The sequence below is a fragment of the Etheostoma spectabile genome, unplaced genomic scaffold, assembly GCF_008692095.1.
Source record: "Etheostoma spectabile isolate EspeVRDwgs_2016 unplaced genomic scaffold, UIUC_Espe_1.0 scaffold00018898, whole genome shotgun sequence".
NCBI lineage: Eukaryota > Metazoa > Chordata > Actinopteri > Perciformes > Percidae > Etheostoma > Etheostoma spectabile.
The window spans coordinates 15,569-32,118 of record NW_022604551.1 but is presented as its reverse complement, the minus strand read 5'-3'; the positions used below and the strand labels follow the sequence as shown (position 1 = coordinate 32,118).

The 16,550-nt window shown below is 41.5% G+C and overlaps 4 non-coding genes across 4 annotated transcripts; 2 read left to right on the top strand and 2 right to left on the bottom strand.

Annotated features, from left to right (window-relative positions):
- Positions 1-7,184: 7,184 nt before the first annotated feature.
- On the top strand, positions 7,185-7,266 carry trnal-aag (transfer RNA leucine (anticodon AAG)). Its single transcript has one exon. It is a non-coding gene; the product is annotated as a tRNA-Leu (tRNA).
- Positions 7,267-7,554: 288 nt separating this feature from the next.
- On the bottom strand, positions 7,555-7,626 carry trnag-ucc (transfer RNA glycine (anticodon UCC)). The gene has a single exon. It is a non-coding gene; the product is annotated as a tRNA-Gly (tRNA).
- A 2,925-nt stretch (positions 7,627-10,551) lies between these two features.
- trnae-cuc (transfer RNA glutamic acid (anticodon CUC)) lies at positions 10,552-10,623 on the top strand. The gene has a single exon. It is a non-coding gene; the product is annotated as a tRNA-Glu (tRNA).
- Positions 10,624-13,130: 2,507 nt separating this feature from the next.
- Positions 13,131-13,204, bottom strand: trnan-auu (transfer RNA asparagine (anticodon AUU)). The gene has a single exon. It is a non-coding gene; the product is annotated as a tRNA-Asn (tRNA).
- Positions 13,205-16,550: the final 3,346 nt, after the last annotated feature.

The following is a 16,550-nucleotide window of genomic DNA, read 5'->3' as shown; positions in this document are numbered from 1 at the left end:
ATTTTTTGTGAAGAATCACCAACAAGTGGGACACAATTGTGAAGTGGAACGAAATCTATTGGATATTTTAAACTTTTTTAGCAAATAAAAAACTGAAAAAATTATTCGGCCCCCTTGCGTTAATACTTTGTAGAGCCACCTTTTGTTGCGATTACAGCTGCAAGTCGCTTGGGGTATGTCTCTATCAGTTTTGCACATCGAGAGACTGAAATTCTTGCCCATTCTTCCATGAAAAACAGCTCGAGCTCAGTGAGGTTGGATGGAGAGCGTTTGTGAACAGCAGTTTTCAGTTCTTTCCACAGATTCTCGATTGGATTCAGGTCTGGACTTTGACTTGGCCATTCTAACACCTGGATACGTTTATTTGTGAACCATTCCTTTGTAGATTTTGCTGTATGTTTGGGATCATTGTCTTGTTGGAAGGCAAGGCAAGGCAGCTTTATTTGTATAGCACATTTCAGCAACAGGGCAATTCTAAGTGTTTTACACAAAATCAGTTAAACAGATAAAACACAAGTAAAAACAGTTAAAAATCATGAGCATTAAAAACTGATAAAACACATGAATAGACAGTTAAAAATAGACACATAAAACACAAGAATAAAAGTTACAGTGCAGCATAAGAAATTTAAAGAAATGAGCAGTCATTTAAAGAAAGGCAGCATCAAATAGAAAGGTCTTCAGCCTTGATTTAAAAGAACAGAGTAGCAGCGGATCTACAGGTTTCTGGGAGTTTATTCCAGATATGAGGAGCATAGAAACTGAAAGCTGCTTCACCCTGTTTAGTTCTGACTCTGGGGACAGAAAGTAGACCTGTCCCAGATGACCTGAGAGGTCTGGGTGGTTCATAGTGTAGTAGCAGATCAGAAATATATTTTGGACCTAAACCGTTAAGTGATTTATAAACTAGCAAGAGTACTTTGAAATCAATTCTTTGAGGCACAGGAAGCCAGTGTAAAGACTTCAGAACTGGAGTGATGTGATCCAGTCTCTTGGTCTTAGTGAGGACCCGAGTAGCAGCGTTCTGAATCAGCTGTAGCTGTCTGATTGATTTTTTAGGGAGACCTGTAAAGACACCGTTACAGTAGTCAAGTCTACGGAAGATGAAAGCATGGACCAGTTTTTCCAAGTCCTGTTGACACATAAGTCCTTTAACCCTTGATATATTCTTAAGGTGATAGTAGGCTGACTTTGTAATTGTCTTAATGTGGCTGTTAAAGTTCAGGTCTGAGTCCATGACTACACCAAGATTTCTGGCTTTGTCTGTTGTTTTTAACATTGTTGTTTGAAGCTGAGAGCAGACTTTCAATTGTTCCTCTTTTGCTCCAAAAACAACCACCTCAGTTTTTCCTTCATTTAATTTCAGAAAGTTCTGGCACATCCAGCCGTTAATTTGTTCGATGCACTTAGTCAGTTTTTGTATTGGACTATAGTTCCCTGGTGATAAGGTTATGTAAATTTGTGTGTCGTCCGCATAACTATGGTAACTTATTTTGTTGTTCTCCATAATCTGGGCCAGTGGGAGCATGTAGATGTTAAACAGAAGAGGCCCCAGAATAGAGCCTTGGGGAACTCCACACGTCATATTTGTATGCTCAGATGTATAATTACCTATTGTCACAAAGTAATCCCTATTCTGTAAGTAGGATTCAAACCAGTTTAGTACTGAGCCAGAAAGTCCTACCCAGTTTTCCAATCGGTTTAGTAATATGTCATGGTCTACCGTGTCAAATGCCGCACTGAGATCAAGTAATACTAAGATTGAAATTTTGCCACTATCTGTGTTAAGGTGGATGTCATTAAAAACTTTGACGAGAGCCGTGGATAACTGCCTCCTGAGCCTGCCAACATCAAGGAATGCCACACAGCTAATGAGCAAGCCCGAGCCTCCGGAGGGTTGGAGCTGCGCCACTGGGCCAGTAATGTTTCCAGCGTAGTTAATCACCTGCCAAAAGAGGCCAGATCAGACAACCTTGATCTCTGGCTTACTCAAGAGGTAGCAGAGGCTGCAGTGTACAGTGTACACAGTGTACAAACAACATACTTAGGCCAAATGAACAGAAATGGCTGATGAATGAACTTTGTGTATTTTGTGACTTAAACTCGAATTTAATTTATCATTTTTAGTCTGTGTTAACGTAACATGCCTTTTTCATTTGCAACCAGGGTTTAATGGGTAGCAATGATGCAAACAGAGGTAATCTCTGCAACAACAACGTGCTGTTGGGAATTGAACCCAGGATCACCTGTTTACTAGACAGGCACTTTAACCAACTAAGCCACAGCACCGCTGGGTGTCAACCCAGATGCCCGGCCATGTTGGAGGAACTCGGTGTAAACACCTGAACGGATTACAGTGCAGTATTGTGCACTTTGGATACTTTATGTGAATGTAGCCATGTCTAAACAACAGAAAAGCATCCAAGATGCAAAGGCATTTAGGGAAGGATGATATTTCGAAAAATTACAGTTTACTGGCGGTGCAGATCCTCACGAGTTGGCTCCCTCTTCTTAGATCCATGACGACCCGGTGATTCTTCCTTCAGTTACATATCCCATTATAGTTAACTAATATCAAATAATTTATTTATTAATTTTTATTCCAGCAGCATCAAAGATGTTGAAATCAGGCCTGGAAAAATGACAAGAACAGCTCTCACAATGCAAGTTACAGAGTGACAACAGTTCTGGTGAATACAATCAGTAATACACTTCCTTATATCCAGTGCCCCCAGAGGAAAATAAACCTTGTTTGGAAAACAGTTTAATCTCAAACACAACAATTAGTGGACCTTAGGCAGACAGTTGGAGCTCTTACGTATGTCTGAACCTGCCCCTTGTGTGTCAAGTTTCTTGACCGGTCATTTTATCTCATCTGAAAAAGGACATCTTGTCTCTAGGATGGGCTACGGTCTCGACCTGGGACCTGCTATGATAAACACAGCTTTAGACAACTGTTTCTGTCAGGCTCCACGTCATCTGTTCTTCAAGGAAATGGTTTGGAGTCATAACAAACCCAGTTGTCTCCCATCAAGGAGACACACACATATGACAGATACAGAAGTCATATACTCTAAGAGGCATTGGAGAATTTATTATGAATAATTAATATGAAAATCATTGGTTAAATGTAATTTTCCCATTACAAGCCGTATTGTTTTCAGGTCCGGTACAGACATGGAAAGAAGAATGTCATTGCTGACTCTGATGAGTAACGGTTTAAGAGGGAGGGTGTGTGACAAAGTGGGTTTGCTCACCACTTGTCCCATACAGGTCATTAGTAAAGTAAACACACAGTCATACATTAGTTTCAGTTCCATTTTATTAGGTTGCAAGTTGAAACATGGTTTTCCCTGTATTGATACTTACAATTGTTTGTTCCTTTGTTCAGTTCCACCATGCAAGACAATTGGTTGGGGAGGGGCCGGCCTAAGTATTTCCTGTTTTATAGGAATAGGGTGGTCATGGATGACATCACCGGGCCAAACCAAGTAGAGGGTTTTCTTTTGTATAGGAATGTTTATTTTGGTTGTTTTTCGTCATTGTATAAAAAAGGTATGCAAAATCCTGACTTGTTGTGTAGTCAGCAGGATAGGAGGGAACTGGTGACCAAGTTCCATAGGTTAAGAGATGGCAAGGTATTAAGGTTTGGAGTAGATCAACCTGCTTTAGGATGGGATGGACTGAAGCGGTGGGGTGGGAATTGACAACCCTATATAAATGGGGGGATTTGTGCTCCTGGTAGGAGAGAGGGAGGTGAGGCTGTGCTGCCAGGAACATGTGCCTGTTATTGCTGCTATTAGTTTAATGTGCCACTGTCTTTAAGTTTGATGGGTTAATTATCCGTGTACTGCAGACCATGGAAATAAACTAATCACCTTTGAAAATGTGCAATGTTCGAGTCTGCCAACCTACCGCCATCCTAGCCACTCTGGCTAACTCTCCACGAATGTGTAAAACTAAAAAGAAGACACACAAGACCAAAAACAAACAAATTAACTACAGCTATTCTGATATTCCTGACCAGGCTGATGCCGGTTGGCCAGTAACCCCCCCCAAATCATCAGTGTCCCGTATCAAAACCAAAAACAATAAACAAGTATATGAACAGGAATTAATTACAAATGATTACAATAATACAGTACCGATGCAGTAATGAATGGGTACAACATGAACACATGATTTAGGAAACGTTGCTGGTTTTCAGACCTAAAGTGGATCAGCTGCTGTGTCCTCCAGTGTGATACAGGACGGTATATGTAAAGCACCTAGCGATGTATCATAGACCGGTAATATTAAAATATATAGTCTATGCGATGTATACAGTCCATTTATGGCAGAGAAATGCGGGACTGTTGTAAAAATCAACGTTAACGTTAGTGGTTAGCGATTGGCGTTAGCATAGCAAGCTAGCGATTTTTAAAAAGTTTCAGTTAGGAACATGGTTGCAAGCATGTATGGACAGGACTGTATAGACCACAAAACAAGACTGTCGTAATTTTTAAATCAATTATTTAAGCCGAAAATACCAGAAATGCGTCTCTCTGGTCGATGCGGCAGCCATTGTTGCCTGTTGCACATTGTATATCGCTACCCCTCGGTTTCAAGTAAGATGGCATTCTCCCTTGATTTTCTTCATTCATTGTCTATGGTTCCTAGGGCCATACACCCCTTACCCCTCGATCAAAAACATTATTGGGACAGCACTCACGTGAACGCTCAAGACGTAGGGAAAGGGGTAGGGGTAAGATAGAGAAATGAGATTCAGCCTAAGACCTCTTCTGTTAATCTGACTGATAGGGTTATGGAACATAGTGGTAGACCAAGGCCTCCTGTGGTAATCTGACTTGAAGGGTTTTGGAGCGTAGTGGTAGACTAAGACCTCCTGTGACGCAAACTAAGCAGTATGCTCTCCCTTTTATACCTCAGGCTATTGTAGACAGCACAACAACCACTTCAAACATACACATTTTACAGTTTTTATTGTACTTTATCTATACAATATTAATGCTCCAGTTTTAATGGGTGTTACAGCGGGTATGAGCACTCTAATTTCCATTTTAATGGATGAAATAAACATAACATAAAGACTGTACCCTTCAGCAGGAGGAAACATTTCACTTCACAAACAGATACATTGTTAATTTTCACCAGCCTGGGAGTGGACTTTATGTGGAGATAAAGCACAGCAATTAGCAGAGGATGGTTTCGATCCATTGACTTCTGGGTTATGGGCCCAGCACGCTTCCGCTGCGCCACTCTGCTCTGCTGGACAAGGCCCCAGGTTCAAATAAGCAGGTAAATCACCGTAGTTTTAGATGTTTAAATGTGCGCACAAGAAAGCTAAGAGATTACTGTGGGGAAATAGAGACTGGCTCGGTTAACTGAAGATTTTAAACATTGTAAAAAATGTATGAAACATATGAACACGTTAAACATGTACGGGCACATAATATATACCTACAGTCTCAGTCTCAGGATGGTATAGGTAGCGTATCGCTACCGTGACGGCTGACATGCACCCGGTCACAGTTACCGACAATTTTGTTAATGAATGAGTATTTCACATTGAACACTTACGATTGGGTGGTCATTAAAAACAGGGCATTGCAAGTACAGATATAAAATCCAGAGTCAGAAAGGGGTCTTTAGGTACTTCACTAAGCTATGTCACAAGGAATAACCTCATCCAAACGCCATGTTGTCAAATTAGTTATCTTCCAGCAATGTAACATTTGCAAATTGCAGTGGTGGGATTAGAACCCAAGCCTCCAGAGAGACTGGAGTCTTAATCCAGCACCTTAGACCACTCGGCCAGACTACCTGCACATGACTACGGTTCACATCATAACACACACAGGGACCTTAACTAACGTAATGCTTGTTAACTGTTATCACTCTTTGTCATTTGTCTCTGGCATTGTTGATTATTAGAATATTGTAACCAGCATTAAGTGAGTAGGTTTAGGTCTGTGTGAATATGGGCTGAGCATTTACCTGGACTGAATTTGTGAACATCTTTTTTGCATATTCACTGTAAAGAGCCATTACTCCTCCAACTGCCAACTATTGTTCCAGAGACAATAGGATATACAGTTTTAGATTGCAAGGTAACTGTCAAAGACCAAAGACTTCATTGAAATACCTCAAGTGATCAAAACAGTTTGTCAAAATGGGAAAGGTCAGGTTTTTTATTGCAAATTCCAGCACAGTTCTAAAATTATTCTTTAAAATATGTCCATTTACCATTCAAAAAAAAAGTACAATCATGAAACACATACTATTTAGATAGAATGAACTTGTTCAGGTGGCAATGAAATGATTCCAGAGACGTGGACCCTCTGGCACAGCGATACTTGGTCAGGACAACACCCCCCTTCTTGATATTACCCGTCTCTGTATGAAGCTGCACACCAGGCAGGTCCTGGATGCACTTGATGTTTTGTTACTGCACACGCCAGACATCACAAAACTGTTGGGTGGAGCCTCAAGTATTTGCTTGTATTACATCAAGTGACCTGCATACCAATGACCACAAAGTTTTATATTTACATGGTTTCTAAAGGCCACTTGGGTGATCTTTGGGCTGCTCTATGGTCTTCAGCTGGAGGAAAAATCCCAGAGTTGGCACACAATTCAGGTTATCAAAGCACACACATCCGTGGGTGGACTTGAACCACCATCCTTTAAGCTAATAGCCGACTGCGCTGACTTATTGCGCCACAGAGACTACGCCTGTCTGATGTGTAATGAGCGGGAGTTCGATCTTTAAGCCACAAGCATTTGCTTTATGGCTTTTTGAGGTTGAGCTGCACATGTATGCTTATCAGGCTATTTTCCTGTTTATATTTCCTTAGAAATTGGGGAAGCTGACTCATGCGGAAATGTAGAAGCTGGACGTGCATTGTATTGTTCTTACATCTCAAATGGATTCTGACTTTGAATTCAAATATTTGGCATCCAAGAAAATTTTTAAACTGATGATGCATCAGTCATTTTGCTGGTGGTTTCTTGGTCACAGCAACAAGCTTGATCATTGACATACAGTTGCCCGCCACATATCTCAAAACTGTTGGATGGGGCCGTATTTGCTTGTATTACATAAAGCTTTCCAATAACATTAACAAGCATAACGTTGATTACGGGGCCTGTGTTTGTCATGATGTGGAAATTTGATAATTGCAGGTAGTGTGGCCGAGTGGTCTAAGGCGCTGGATTAAGGCTTCAGTCTCTCTGGAGGTGTGGGTTCAAATCCCACCACTGCCATTTGCATATATTACATAGCTGGAAGCCAACCAATGTGATGTCTTACAGCTGTGGCATTTGGCCTGAACTTGGTGAAGTAACTAGAATCATCCATCAATAACTTTGCTGAGATTAGAAAATCAACAAATAATTGTGATAATTAATCGTGATCTCCATATTGATCAAAGTCATTATCATTTTGGCCATAATCATGCTGCTCAAAGAGATTTTATCAAACCAGGTTGGGCAAGTGACCTTTCTGCTGACTTCTTGTAAAAAAAGAATGTACCACAACCCAAAAACAGTTACTGCGATGGCTGGGAATCGAACCCAGGTCAACTGCTTGGAAGGCAGCTATGCTCACCACTATACCACCATCGCTGGATAACGTGAAGTTCACTTCAAATCTTGTAATACATTTGGGCATTGAGACATGTTCAAATCTGGCTCGAAGGAGCAGTCTTTTCCAGAGTTTTTTATTGTATTTAGAAGCGGGCTGGATGCTAGTAAGCTTATGCTAGCTTTCATGCTACATAACTAAGACAGAGTCATCTGGGGATAGACTTTAATGCTTTACAAACACCAAAGCAAGTAAGCACTGTGACTAACATTACTCTTCTGAAGTGATTTTGGAGAGGGACATTAGGTAGAAATATGCTGGTTGACTAGCATGACACCATTGTATTCATATAATAATCAATCCAGGTTAACGTGAATGACAGTGACTGCATGTTGCTTCCTCTAAATTTAAGGTTGTGGTTGACTAGCGGGGTCAGCTCGATAGTTTGACAAATTGATCAGACCTGCACGTCATGCACACTAGAAACAAACCGTGTATCCAAGAACAGTTCAGTCAGTGGAAATGACGTTCAGACACAGCCATCTATAGTAGATTAGTGTTACGTTTCCAGTGTCGCGGCTCCGAACCAAAACGTTAGTTGGGACAGACGGAACGCTTGTTTCTTTAGGATAACTATATTAGCTTTAGACCGGCTGGTAGCAGCTTTGTGCTTGGTTCTTCAGGCTGACTATATTAGCTTTAGCCTGGCTGGTAGCAGCTTTCTGCTTGTTTCTTGAAGCTAACTATATTAGCTTTAGACCGGCTGGTAGCAGCTTTCTGCTGGTTTCTTTAAGCTAACTATATTAGCTTCAGCCTGGCTAGTAGCAGCTTTCCGCTTGTTTTTTGGGGCAAACTATATTAGCTTTAGCCTGGCTGGTAACAGCTTTCTGCTTGTTTCTTTGGGCTAACTGTATTAATTTTAGCCTGTTTGGTAGCAACTTTCTGCTTTTTTCTCTGGGCTAACTGTATTAGCTTGAGCCTGGCTGGTAGCAACTTTCTGCTTGTTTCTTTGGGCTAACTATATTAGCTTTAGCCTGGCTGGTAGCAGCTTTCTGCTGGTTTCTTTAAGCTAACTATATTAGCTTTAGCTTGGATGATAGCAGCTTTCTGCGGTGGGAAATGTCCGGGAGACGTTGTGATTATGTTGCCTTAATCGGGGGATTTAGTTTGTATTTGTAGAGAACATAAAACACTGACTACTGTAGCGTCCCTGACTACCCATGAAAACTATGACATCACTGTATCAGCGGCAGCTGCTGCCTCCGGTACTTTTCTACACACGAAGAGCCTCACTTCCCATAACAATAACGTCACATCCACACGTTGCTCACATGGCTACCTGTCTTAAAGGGGAATGGTCGGATGGTAATAATCATGTAAAGGAGAAACGGTGAAAGGTTACTTTTCTATCAAGCAGCAAAAAAGTATTAACGTCAACATCGTAACGTCCTGCAATGTGACTTTCACGCATGCGCACATCGCGATGTCAATGCTAAAACACAATATTGTTCAGCCCTATCTGACGGTATACTTCAGTAAGCTAGTTTGCCACTTTTATCTTGGGTAATGCCTCATGTAAGTATATCTTAGTTTATTTAGATACCCAACATAGGTTATACTACGTACACTGTATAACAATACATTACGTGTTTCTTTATTTCATCTTACATTTTTGCTAGCCTGTTGTGTAGTTATATTGTTTTTACAATTATCTTTGTTTAATATCTGTGACTCATTACTATCTAAGTAACTGGTCATTGTGTTTTCTCCCAGTTTCACCCTTTGTAACTCAAATAAACGTGTTACAAGGATCCCGGTCGCCAGTGCTTGATGGTGGAAGGTGTTTAGCTGTTGGTCAGATTACACAGCGTTACGTACGTGAAGGACAAGACATATTTCATGGTAAGTATTTCCAGGTAATCTCTGCACCTCTAATCTCTGCACCTCTGTTATTCTAATATTACCATGTAATAAAATTGAAACAAGCAGTTTTGCATTTTCCACCACTGATTCATGGTTGTTTGACAGTAACTACCAGAAGCATTTCCAGGTAATCACTACACCTCTGTCATTGTAATATTACTACGTAATAAAATAGAAACAGGTAGTTTTGCATTTTCCACCACTGATTCATGGTTTTTATTTCAGAAACTACCGGAAGCATTTCCAAGTAATCACTACACCTCTGTTTTGGTATTATTACCATGTAATTAAATCGAAACAGGCAGTTTTGCATTTTGCACCACTGCCTTCTAAATCTCTAACCATGCGCCATTTCTTGCCTAAAACAATATAACCAACAATATGTTAAATTAAATTTGATAGATGTAACTCCCTCATGGTCTAATGGCTAGGATTTGGCGCCCTCACCGTTGCGGCCGGGGTTCAATTCCCGGTCAGGGAATGGTCAGGACTTGACAGATACAGATTTAAAAGAGTAAGTTTTTGGTTGATTTGTCAAATTCTCCCTCATTAGTTTAACGTTTTAAAGAGTACCATTTCCTTTAAATCAGACCCCGACAGTGGATGTATCCTTTTGTCATCATTGATGGGTCATAAACACTTCATCTGCCTCCATCTCAATAACAATTCTTTTCATTTTTTCAAGCAGTAACTAAACCCCTAACCAACATTTTTAACTGAAAACCAATGTATGGGAGTGTCAAGTAATGTTATTGTTGGATTCAGGTCCAAATTTTGACATTTTAGTGCAATGCAAAGGTGCATAACAGATTTTTTTTCTACATACCTGGAGCGATGCAAAGCAGGGGTGGCCGACTAGTCAAGGAATAGCAAGAGACTTGGTATTTAAGAATACTAACTGACTATGTGACAGATGTGTAATCTGTCATGTCCTTCCTTCTGAAGCTCTAGCCAGGCGCCATTCCTCGCCTAAAACAATATGAGTTATTCCAGTAAGTGAAAAGAAAACTCACATCTACAAAGATAAATTTAAAAGATATGACTCCCTGATGGTCTAGTGGCTAGGATTCGGCGCTCTCACCGCCGCGGCCCGGGTTCGATTCCCGGTCAGGGAATGGTCAGGACTTGAGAGACTCAGGTGTGATGTTTGAAAGAATAAATTCTTCCTCATTAGTTTAAATGAACTGACAACATCAGTTATATGACTTACAGTTCTCAAAGACGCACACAATCTCAACTGGTTATCCTTTAGACAGCTAGTCTCTTTTTCTTTTCTCTCACTTTTTGTCTCTGTCTGGCCTTATGTATTTGCTTGTATTACATCAAGTGACCTGCATACCAATGACCGTAAAGATCAATATGTACAGTACATGGTTTTCAGAAATGTACCTTTAGATAAAGGTAAGGCCACTTGGGTTATCTTTGGGCTGCTCTATATTCACCTGCAGAATGATAAACCCTAGAGTCGGCTTACTCCAGGTTATTTAAGCATCAAACGTCCCTGGGTGGACTTGAACCACCATCCTTTCAGTTAACAGCCGACTGCGCTGACCTATTGCGCCACAGAGACTGCGCCTGTCTGATGTATTATGAGCGGGAGCTCGATCTTTAAGCCACAAGCATTTGCTTTTTGGCTTTTTGAGGTTGCGCTGCACATGTATGCTTATCAGGCTGTTTTCCTGTTACTCAGAAATTGGGGAAGCTGCCTCATGCGGAAATGTAGAAGCTGGACGTGCATTGTATTTTTCTTACATGTCAACTGGATTCTGACTTTGAATTCAAATATTTAGCATCCAAGACAATTTGGGAACTGATGATGTATCAATCATTGTGCTGGTGGTTTCTTGGTCACAGCAACAAGCTTGATCATTGACATACAGTTACACGCCATGTATCACAAAACTGTTGGGGGGGGCTTATGTATTTGCTTGGATTACATCAAGTGACCTGCATACCAGAATCAGAATCAGAATCAGAATCAGCTTTATTCGCCAGGTATGAGGACACATACGAGGAATTTTTCTTTGGAGCATTGTTGCTCACACTGTGCTTACACACAAAACACAAAACAACCAAAACAAAAAAATATACACACTAGTCTATACACACAATATATACATACTCTAAACAGAACAATACAGAGGCCGTCAGAGATGGCAAAAGTACTCACTGCCCGTGCTCAAGTAGAAGAAGAGATAATTGTGTTAACAAATACTCTGGTAAAAGTAGAAGTACTGATTTAACTTCTTTACTCAAGTAAAAGTACCAAAGTACAGGCTTAGCAATTTAATTAAAATATAAAAGTAAAAGTAGCCTTATGAATGACAAAGCTCCCTGGACCAGACACATGTTACTAGAGAGCACACTGAGAAACTACAGTAGACATGGAGAAAAGACTCTTTATTCTTTATTCTTTATATGCCATTGCCTACATTTTAAATGGCCGTCTGCCAATAGGCCTAAAACATATATAAACATATAGCCTATTTATATTGACAGAGACTGGGACTCCAGGTTAATAAGATTCTGACCGAGTAGCAAGATATGAATTCAAGTGTGATTTTGTGAGAAGTCTGTGTATGTTCCAATTTAATTAGATTAAATTTTGTAATGGTAACTCCAGGGAAATTATTTGAAATTTAGTGAGGACTAGATTAGAACTGGATTTAAAGCTGATTGTGGTTTCCAACTTCGGCCCAGGTGTGTCTGTTAAAACACAGATGGAGACAACTTCTCTCTGTTGATTTATTACAATCAATCATCAGTATAAACATGGGGGGGGGGCAGCTCTGCTATGAATGTGTGTGTGGTAATAAATGAAATAAACAACATTGTAAAGGCTACCATACACAATGTATAGGAATCATATATGCTAGTAAATAATAACAATAAACCAACTACTAATTACATTATCTTAATGAGCAAGGACGTTCAACAATCGCCATTATATCGAATCAACAGCCAGGTGTAACCTAGCCAACAGTAGAAGAACGTAAACAAGCTAACTTTTAAATGTACCAGAACTACAGACCAACACAACAACAGGCTTACATGAACTGACAACATCAGTTATATGACTTACAGTTCTCAAAGACACACACACGATCTCAACTGGTTATCCTCCAGACAGCTAGTCTCTTTTTCTTTTCTCTCACTTTTGTCTCTGTGTGCCGTGCGCGCCTGCTCGTGGTGTGAGGCGCGTGTCCGCGCTATTCTCCAACATGGACTGCAAATCACACCTGATAGACGACCTTTAGTACAAAACTAAAGTAACAAGCCAATTTTGTAAAATGTAGGGAGTAGAAAGTACCGATATTGTGGTAAAATGTAAGGAGTAAAAGTAAAAAGTCGCCAAAAAAATAAAAGAGTAAAGTAAAAATATCCGATAAATCTACTTGAGTAGAGTAATGAAGCGTTTGTACTTTGTTATTTTGTTAACGAAGTATTTGTACTTCGTTACTTCCCATCTCTGATGACTGTAAAGATTAATATGTACATGGCTTCCAGAACTGTATCTTCTGATAGACATAAGGCCACTTGGGTTATCTTCAGGCTGCTCTATGGTCTCCTGAAGAAGGATAAATCCCAGAGTTGGCTCACTACAGATTATTTAAGCAACAAACATCCCTGGGTGGACTTGAACCACCGTCCTTTCGGTTAATAGCCGACTGCGCTGACCTATTGCGCCACAGAGACTGCGCCTGTCTGATGTTTTATGAGCGCGAGCTCGATCTTTAAGCCACAAACATTTGCTTTATGGCTTTTTGAGGTTGAGCTGGTCCCACTCCAACCATCATTGCTACTGTCTACCGCCCCCCTAAACCGAATAGTGATTTTTTAAATGACTTTGCTGCTTTCCTTACCCACTTATCCTCTCTCTCACCAAATATAATACTGCTGGGCGATTTCAATATCCACATGGACAATATAAACCTGCCTCTCACCAAAGACTTCACCTCCTGCTTAGACAGTTTTGGATGTCAGCAACATACCACTTTTCCGACACACTCCAAAGGACATATTCTGGACTTAATCTGCTGCTCTGGTGTCACCCCATCTGACCTTACAGCAGATGAACTCTCCATAACTGACCATTTTCTCCTCACATTTACAGTGAAACTCAGTCTCTCCATCTCAAAAATACCACGCCTTATTTCATTTCGGAACATAAAGAATATCAACCCCGCCACCCTCACTTCAACTATCCACTCCTCCCGCCTTCCTGACACTCACAATCTCTCCACCCCCGATGATCTGGTCTCTCATTACAACACTGGACTCCATAATATTCTCAATTCTCTTGCACCGTTGAAAAGCAGATCTGTTTCTTTCTCCGTCTCCGCCCCTTGGTTCACCCCCGATCTGCGTCTCATGAAAGCCAAAGGTCGGCAACTTGAACGTCTCCATAGAAAAACTGGTCTCACTATTCACAAAGAAATGTACAACAACCACATCCTACGTTACAAGGACTCTATTGCCAGCACCAAATCCCACTACTACTCCACAATAATCACGGCCAACAAAGGAAACTCCAAGTCACTGTTCTCCTTACTTAACAATGTCACCCAACCCTGGACTCTCTCCCTCCCCATTTGTACACTACCTCCTTCTGCAACTCGGTAATGTCCTTTTTCACAGAAAAAATCAAGAACATCCACCAGCATCTTGGATCAATCCCTCACCTCAGCATCTCAGATAACCTTCATTCATCCACACACTCATTCTCCTCCTTCCGTCTCCCCACTATTTCAGAAATCACAGAACTCACCCGGAATTCCAAGCCATCTACTTGTAAACTTGATCCCCTCCCCACCCAACTTGTTAAAGCCTGTCTTCCCTCCCTTGTCCCCCTCATCTCTGCTATCATCCACTCCTCCCTTACCACTGGAACCGTCCCTACATCCTTCAAAACTGCTGCCATCACCGCTATTTTGAAAAAACCTGGTGCCGACCCATCCAACTTCAACAACTTCCGTCCTATTTCCAATCTTCCCTTCCTCTCCAAAATTCTTGAAAAAACAGTTGCCTCTCAACTCCATTCTCACCTATCCCACAATAACCTGTATGAACAGTTCCAGTCCGGTTTCCGCCCCCTCCATAGCACTGAAACAGCACTCATCAAAATCACCAACGACCTCCTCATGGCAGCTGATTCTGGACTCCTCACCATCCTCATCCTCCTCGACCTGAGTGCAGCATTTGACACCATCTGTCACACCACCCTCCTCAATAGGCTATCTTCCATTGGCATCACCCACACTCCGTTAGACTGGTTCACATCTTACCTCTCTGGTCGCACACAGTTCATTCAACTCAAGTCCTGTGAATCCATTCCCTCCTCCGTCACTTCAGGTGTGCCCCAGGGCTCTGTTTTGGGGCCCCTACTCTTCATCATTTACCTGCTTCCCCTCGGCAATATCTTCCGCAAATTTAACATTCACTTCCACTGTTACGCCGATGACACCCAGCTCTACCTCTCCACCAAACCCTCGTCCACTCTCCCGCCCACTTCCCTTACGGATTGCATCTCTGAAATAAAAATCTGGCTCACCCAAAACTTCCTCAAATTAAACAGTAATAAAACCGAGGTTCTCCTCATTGGCACCAAAGCCACTCTTTCCAAAACAGACGGTTTTTCTCTCACAATTGACAACCGCTCCGTCTCACCCTCCCCCAAGGTTAAGAGTCTGGGTGTCATCCTTGACAGCACATTATCCTTTCAACCCCATGTCAATAACATTACCCGGTCTGCCTACTTCCACCTACGTAACATCTGCAATTCTTGTCCACAGTCTCGTCACTTCCCGTCTCGATTTTTGCAACTCTCTCCTCTTCGGTCTCGCTCACAAATCCCTCCACAAACTTCAATTGGTCCAGAATTCAGCTGCCCGCATCATAACTCGAACCCCCTCCATCCACCACATCACTCCTGTCCTCCAACAGCTCCACTGGCTCCCGGTCCAGTTCCGTATCAAATTCAAAATCCTTCTATTAGCATTCAAGGCCATCCACAACCTCGCCCCCCCATATTTGTCTGATCTCCTCCAGCGTCCCACTCCCTTCCGCTCCCTCAGATCCTCTTCCTCCATAAACCTGTCTGTCCCCCCCGCCCGTCTCACCACCATGGGGGGCAGAGCATTTAGCCGCTCTGCTCCCCGTCTCTGGAACTCACTACCCCCCCAAATCAGAAACATTGATTCATTCCCCCATTTCAAATCACAACTAAAAACACATCTGTTTATAACTGCCTATTCCACTTAAATGTCTGTTGCTCCGCCTTTTCTGTTGTATAGTATTTGTTTTGCTGTATAGTATTTGTTTTTCTGTTGTATAGTATTTGTTTTGCTGTTGTATAGTTTTGTTTTTGTTTTGCTGTATAGTATTTGTTTGCTGTTGTATAGTATTTGTTTTGCTGTTGTATAGTATTTGTTTTGCTGTTCTTAATTTATGAATTCCCTGTGCGGCGTCCTTGAGTGCCATGAAAGGCGTCTTTAAATAAAATGTATTATTATTATTTATGTATGCTTATCAGGCTATTTTCCTGTTACTCAGAAATTGGGGAAGCTTGATCATTTACATACAGTTGCACGCCACCTATCACTAAACTGTTGGGTGGGGCCTTATGTATTTGCTTGTATTACATCAAGTGACCTGCATACCAATGACTGCAAAGATCAATGTACATGGCTTGCAGAACTGTACCTTCTGATAAAAGGCCACTTGGGTTATCTTTGAGCTCATAGATCCTAGAGTTGGCTAACTCCAGGTTATTTAAGCAACAATCGTCTTTGGGTGGACTTGAACCACATCCTTTCAGTTAATAGCCGACTGCGCTGACCTATTGTTGTTTTATGAGCGACAACTTGATCTTTAAGCCACAAGCATTTGCTTTATGTGAGCTTTGCTAACTGTGAGAAACTGTCACAAACGCAGATGCGAGGTGATGCAGCGGCGTCTAGAAGCTGAGGAGACAGGCTTAATTGCGGGTGGTGGAACATGTCTATGTCTGGGGATCCTCATGGAGGCAGCTTGATTGATTGTT